Source organism: Protopterus annectens, chromosome 15.part0 (genome assembly GCF_019279795.1).
Source record: "Protopterus annectens isolate FY-2018-M chromosome 15.part0, PAN1.0, whole genome shotgun sequence".
NCBI classification, from domain to species: domain Eukaryota; kingdom Metazoa; phylum Chordata; order Ceratodontiformes; family Protopteridae; genus Protopterus; species Protopterus annectens.
This window is the reverse complement of record NC_056749.1, coordinates 707,267,443-707,274,881: the sequence shown is the minus strand read 5'-3', so window position 1 is coordinate 707,274,881 and position 7,439 is coordinate 707,267,443. Positions and strand designations below refer to the sequence as shown.

The 7,439-nt window shown below is 35.3% G+C and overlaps 1 protein-coding gene across 1 annotated transcript in view; it reads left to right on the top strand.

The window, feature by feature from the left end:
* SLC9A6 (solute carrier family 9 member A6) overlaps nucleotides 1-7,439 on the top strand; it is a 2,005,079-nt gene that overhangs the window by 1,282,675 nt on the left and 714,965 nt on the right. The gene's annotated exons all lie outside the window — the stretch shown is intronic.

The window sequence follows — 7,439 nt, the reverse complement described above, 5'->3', positions numbered from 1 at the left end:
GACCATTCTTTTCTTTTCAAATCAAATTCCATATTTTTATAATTCTGTTTGAGCATATAATATCATAATATAGTCTAAAGTCAGGTAATCCTAACCCTCCATTTTCTCATGGATTAATTATTTTTTGGTAGGTTATTTTAATTGATTTGGGATGCCAAATAAAGTTGGCTAAAAGTGCATTTACTTTTTAAATAGATTGTTTTGAATTATTGTATTAGATGCCCTGAGATGAAATAATAGTCTTGGGAGAATATTCATTTTAATGATTCCAACTTTTGAAAGGAATGATAATTTTAGTACACTCTATCTTTGAATGTCTTGTTCAGTTTCTGAAAACAGTTTTAGGATATTATTCTGAAGGAAGAGTCTTTGATCATACTGGAAGGAAATCCCAAGATATTTTAAAGAGTATTTAAGTTTTATTTCCAAATCCAGGAAAATGGGCCAGTAAGACATGAAGTGTTTAATGGGAATATGGAAGATTTATCAGGATAAATTGTATAATTGGAAAATTTTGGGAATCTACTAACAGATTCTAATATCTCATTCAATTCGGTATTAGGTAGGGAGAAATATAAGTCTAAATCATCCACAAAGGTTGAAAAAGAAGTTTTATTGTTGAATAAGTGTGGAACAAGATGATATGTTTTTTGTTTTATGATTAGGAAAATGGGTTCTATATATAAATTGAAAAGATACAGTGATAATAGGCAGCCTTGTCTAGCCCCATTGCAAATATTTATTGATTTGAGTTTGTTCTGTTTATAAATAGTGCTGTACTTAAGTTAACTTATAGGGTTTTAATTATATCTATTATGCTTTTCGGTACATTAAAATAAGTTAGTACCACAAATAAGAAACTATAATTCAATCTGTCAAAGGCTTTATATACATCTATTGCAAGTGTATATATTGGGTGTTTCTGATATTTGGAAAGTATCATTATTGTGTCCAGTGTGACTGTATTATCACAAGTTTATCTGTTTTGGATAAAGCCTGACTGCTCAGGTGAAATAATGTTAGGTAGTATATTCTTTAATCTGTTAGCCAAAATTGCTGCTAGGATTTTAATGTCTAGATTGATGAGAGATAGTCTATAATTCAGGGTTTTTCCCTATATGTTTTACCTTTAGTGATAAAGATTGTCTTAGAATTGTTTAAATATAAGTCTGAAATACCATGTTCTTTTATATAATTATAGACTAGCAATAGCAGGTTTGATATCCTTTTCCCAAATATCTTATAAAATTCAACCATAAAACCATCTGGGCCAGGAGGTTTCTTTGCTTTGAGGTTATTTATTGTAGACAAGATTTCTTGATTTAAAAGGGGTGCTGATAGGAGATCCCTTTGGGTCAGATTAATTTTTGGAAAAATTAAGTTGTCTAAGAAAAGGTCCCTCTCTTGATCAGGGAAAGAGTGTTATTTTTGGCCAGACTGTTGGGTATATATGACTTCAAAGAGTTCAATAATTTCTGAATTTATGTTATATGATTTACCTTGATATTCTTATTCTGTTAAAGTAAGAGCCTTATTATTCACATTTATTATTCTGGCTAATATTTTTGAGGGACTTTGTGCCCACTCCATACATTTAGCTAATGTTTTCATTTCATGGAATGAGCATCGTTCTGCACGAAGTAAATATAGATCCTTCTGGAGTTTGTTCAGTTGTTTTTCTAGAGTTGGATTAAAGTTATCATGTAGTTCCTCTTCAATCACCTTAATATTCTTTTTAAGTTGTAACTCTCTCTTCTGAATATTTTTTATAGTAAGATGTTTGTTGTATTAATAAACCTCTAATCTGAGCTTTAGTTGCTGCCCATTGGATGTCATAAGGAATTTGTGAGGAAGTTATAGTGTTTTCCAAATAATCTAATATATTGTTTATATCTTGTATGACATCATTCTTTGGGATAAATTTCAGTTTAAGGACCAATTATACCCTTTAATGTCATTTTAGCATCACTTGTCCAGGATAAACTAATTGTAAATTTTGAATGTTCTGAAAGAAATCTAGGTTCTGTAAGATATTTAATCTAAGCTCCTAGATATATGTCCAAAATTGAGAAGTCCAGTCTAGGCCATGATTCGTGACACTGAGAATAGTAGGTATACATAGCTATGTGAGTGTTACTGTCTTGAAAGTAATAATTATCAAACAGATTAAAGTCAGTTTTCAAATCTAATATTACAGCAGAGGCCTGAGTGTTGCATGTTTTATTTTTACCTATTCTGTCTGACATAGGGTCCACTAATGAATTCCAATCCCCCTATTATGTAATAATAATAAGGAAACATAGATAAAATATTATATATTGACATAAAATGTCTTGTTGCCGTGTACAGCGGCCATAAAAATTAAGAAATAATAATGGTTTATCCAGACTAGGGTTTTTAGTTGTGAAGTAACACCATCTGCTATTACTATCTGAGTCATAATGTAAAATGTATTCTTTAAGTATGTTTTGAATTATGATTAATTATTGCCACTCCCCTACTGTTAGTTTTATTGCCTGAGGTGATAATTGTTTTTACCCATTTTTTCTTCTTGGCCTGTTACCAATTATTAGGAGTCATATGAGTTTCTTGAATGAAAATTATTCCTGCTACTGCTTTATACAGTAAGTGTAATAGTAGTTTTCTTTTTTTTTCTCCTGAATGCCCTTAATGTTCCATGAATCAAAATCCCACATTACTATGTCACTTTTTTATAAATATAAAAGAAGACGCAGATCCCTTTATTCTTTTTCTCACTTATCTCCTCTTTTATTTTCTCCCACTTTCTCCCCCTTTTGTATAATTGTTGCAAGATTGTCCTTTGTATTGTTGCAGTAGCTTATTTAGGCAGATTAGTAAGTAGGTACTCTTATAGTACTTAGCTCTTCTAGCTCTATCCCTGTGCCTACCCACTAACCCATTTCTCTTGGAAGAGATTTCTTTGTTATAACAAAGAGGTTTATTCTTGTAGTTAGAGATAAGAGCTAAATGATTTTTATTATCCCTAAAGTTAAACATTATTGATAAAATAAACACTGTGCAAGAACCTGCAAGGAAGCAACCAAGCAAATTCTCAAAGTCTTCAAATTCCTTGTACATAAAATTTATTGTAAAAGAACAACAAAACGGTAAGCGCTTTCACTAATAAGCTTCATCAGACCATACAACATTGAATAAAAAACACTCCATTTATAAAGATTCAAAAATCAACATCCAATCACATAGACACGCCAGTTAAGTCAAATATTTCTTAAAAAGACAAAGTAGCAGCTATACCATCACTAATGGGCAAAACTTCATGATACACTGTCAAGCAAAATAAATGGACAATATAAAAACAATATAACACATATATAAAAATGATCTATATAAGTATAAATATAGCAATCTACATCTCTATATCACAAACGTTAAAATGTGATAATAACAGTGCATAGGATGTACGAAACATATTAGTGCAAAGTGGGTCCACTCTTACTTCTGAATCCTACGTTTCTTGAGCAAGGGCTTAATAGATGCCCTTTCGTTCAACCCCTCCCCCCTCTCTGCTCTGAGGATAATAATCCAGTTAGTTTCCCTATACTCGGTATGGTTCCTAATATCACCTTCCCTAACACTTGGGGTAATGGTCTCTAAGACCCTAAAATTAAAAGCATGCGTGTCACCAGCTTGCATGATATGTTTGGAAAGTGCATTATGTTCTGATCTTTTCCTAATGGTGTACATATGTTCTCTAATCCTATCACGAAGGACCCTGTTGGTCTTACCAACATAAAATGAGTTACAAACTTGACATTGAGCTAGATAAACCACATTGGATGTCTTACATGTTGCATTCACATGAAACACAAACGCCTTACAAAGATCAGGATGGTAGAAGGTACTAGATGTATTAATCAGGGAGCAAAAGCTGCAGCTGCCACATGGTAAAGTGATTCCCACTTCATTCCTGGATTCATTAATACCTCTCTCATAACAGAGTAATCTTTTCAAATTTTTTCTATTCTTATATAGAAAACTAGGTCTCTCACCTACTATTTCACTAATACCTGAATCAACTTGCAAGATAGACCAGTTCTTACTGAAAATATCAGCCAGTGCCTTATTGTTATTGGTATAAAAAAGCGGGACTTTAAGGAACTTCCTATTAGTAACACTGCCCTTATTCACTCTCTCAGAGATTTCCTTAACTGGTCCAAAATACGGGGCTGCAGCGCCCTCCCATAAAGCATCAAGTTCTGACAAATTCTCAGCAATCTCACCATGTCCATACCCTCTCCTTAATAGCCTGGATTCCAGACTTCTAACTTCGTCCTGAAAATCTTCATACATGGGATTCAACCTGGAGGCCCTCATACCTTGGCCTTTTATCAAATTCGGGAAGATGTAACCCGGATGCATGCTAGATCTTGCTAAAAGGGAGTTCCTGTAACAAGCCTTACGAAAACCCCCTGTATTAATAAGACAGTTGTCTAATTTCTCCACAAAAAGATCCAAGTACTCTATCCGTGTGTGGGACCAACTGATGGTAAATTTTAAGCAGTCAGTAAGTTCATTCATCATCCGATGAAATTCACAAAGCTCATCTTGACTTCCTTTCCAAAAGAGGAACAAGTCATCGACAAAACGTCGATAAAATATAACATGGGTCTTAAATTCCTCCTTACCAAAAAGTACTATGTTTTCCCAATGTGCCAAAAACATACTGGCATAGCTATTAGTGATATAGTAGGTGAGAGACCTAGTTTTCTATATAAGAATAGAAAAAAATTGAAAAGATTACTCTGTTATGAGAGAGGTATTAATGAATGCAGGAAAGAAGTGGGAATCACTTTACCATGTGGCAGCTGCAGCTTTTGCTCCCTGAATAATACATCTAGTACCTTCTACCATCCTGATCTTTGTAAGGAGTTTGTGTTTCATGTGAATGCAACATGTTGGACATCCAATGTGGTTTATCTAGCTCAGTGTCAGGTTTGTAACTCATTTTATGTTGGTAAGACCAACAGGGTCCTTCGTGATAGGATTAGAGAACATATGTACACCATTAGGAAAAGATTGGAACATAATGCACTTTCCAAACATATCATGCAAGCTAGTGACACACATGCTTTTAATTTTAGGGTCTTAGAGACCATTACCCCAAGTATTATGGAAGGTGATATTAGGAACCATACTGAGTATAGGGAAACCAACTGGATTCTTATCCTCAGAGCAGACAGGGGGAGGGGGTTGAATGAAAGGGCATCTATTAAGCCCTTGCTCAAGAAATGTAGGATTCAGACGTAAGAGTGGACCCACTTTGCACTAATATGTTTCGTACATCCTATGCACTATTATTATCGCATTTTAAAGTTTGTGATATAGAGATGTAGATTGCTATATTTATATAGATCATTTTTATATATGTGTTATATTGTTTTCATATTGTCCATTTATTTTGCTTGACAGTGTATCATGAAGTTTTGCCCATTAGTGATGGTATAGCTGCTACTTTGTCTTTTTAAGAAATGTTTGACTTAATTGGCGTGTCTATGCGACTGGATGTTGATTTTTGAATCTTTATAAATGGAGTGTTTTTTATTCAATGTTGTATGGTCTGATGAACCTTATTAGCAAAAGCGCTTACCGTTTTGTTGTTCTTTTACAATAAATTTTATGTACAAGGAATTTGAAGACTTTGAGAATTTGCTTGGTTGCTTCGTTGCAGGTTCTTGCACAGTGTTTATTTACTATATCCTTTCCTGCAACGGAACATTTACCCAGTGGACTATAATTTGTTTTATTCTATTACTGATAAAATGTTTACCACTAAAAACAGTTAACTATGTGAGCTAAGATGAGCATCCTCTCCCCAACACACCTATATAAGCATCACGGCTCACTTACAAGAAAATGTATAGCCATTTAGATATACCATTGATTTAAAACTTATCCCTTAACCATGCTGATGTTACATAGCATCATCACCCCACATGTGAACAATAAGAGGAAATAATAAGATTTATCACAACACTCTGTATAACATACAGGTCAAAGATATGCTAATTTCAAGTGATTAAAATGATTAATTTTTTTATGTCTAGTTGTAATTTTGATACAAACTGCATAAGAGACCAACATTTTAAAGTAGTCACCATCAAATTAACTCTAATGTAGTAGAAGTAATGCCAACACCATAAAAAATTTAAATGGAATACAAAAATTTCTGTATCAAGTTGAGCAAAACAAACTCATTACAAGTTTTAAAACTTCCTTTCTCTTCTTAGGTTCATAGGTTCATAGGTTGATACTAGGCTATCTGCCCTAGGGCATTTATAAGCCTAGCCAGAGTGTGTTTGGCTTTCGCCACCCTTTTAGATTAGTTGACTGTGCCTCTGTATAGTAGGTCACAGAAGATAGCCCTTTTAAGGTTAGTTTACTGTGCCTCTGTCTAGTAGGGACACAGAAGAGATCCCAGGGGTAAACCTACGATCTCCCATCCACTCGTCAAGCATTTCTCTTGAAGAAGGTCATTGAGGGGCTCTGCCTAACATGGATTGGGATTTTGTTCCAGAGTGAGGGGAGCCTCTGGGATATGAATCTGTCCCTCCAGCATGTCTATTTATTTCTGTGCTGAGGTTTAAGTCCCTGGAGCATGTAGCTCTAAGGGATTTAGATTTCCTGAGGTGGAGCATGTCCATTAATTCTGGTTTGGACATGGCTTTATACGTCAGGCACAGATCTCCTCTGAGTAGGCGCTAAGCAACTGAGTAGAGCTGTAGTTTCTTTAGCCTAACTGTGTAGGGCATCTGTTTGAGCCCCTTGATCCTCTTGGTGAGGTACTTTTGGGGTCTTTCCAGTTGGGGGCATTGTATTCAATTATGGGCCTGATGAGTGATGAGTAGAGGGGCACAATGACCTCTCTTGATCTAGATGTGAACCCTTTTGTGATAAGGTGGGCTATATAGAAGGTCTTTCTAACCACTTTGGCAACGTGATTGTCAAAGGAGAGATTGCCATCTACTTGGGTCCCCAAATCCCTAATTACTACTTCTGTACTTAATGGATTACCACCTATGTGGTAATTTGTGGGCACTTTGTTTTTCCCAAAGGGGATGACTATGAATTTTTTGGCATTTAGCTTTAGGCCATGGCTCTGGCACCAGTTATCCATCTCTGTGAGACCCTTTTGGAGGATGCTTGTGTCAGTTGGTGAGTCGATTATGGCACCCAGTTTGCAGTCATCTGCGAACTTGGTCAGCCATAGTCCTCCCGTGTTAGCCTGTACCTCAGAGAAATATATACTGAACAAGAGAGGTCCCAGGACTGAGCCTTGTGGGACGCCACATGTAACTGGTTTAGAGTCTGACATGACACCTGCAATTCTGACCATGTGGGTTCTATCCCTGAGCCAGTTTGCAACCCATCTCGTGACATAGGGTTTGATATTTAAGCTG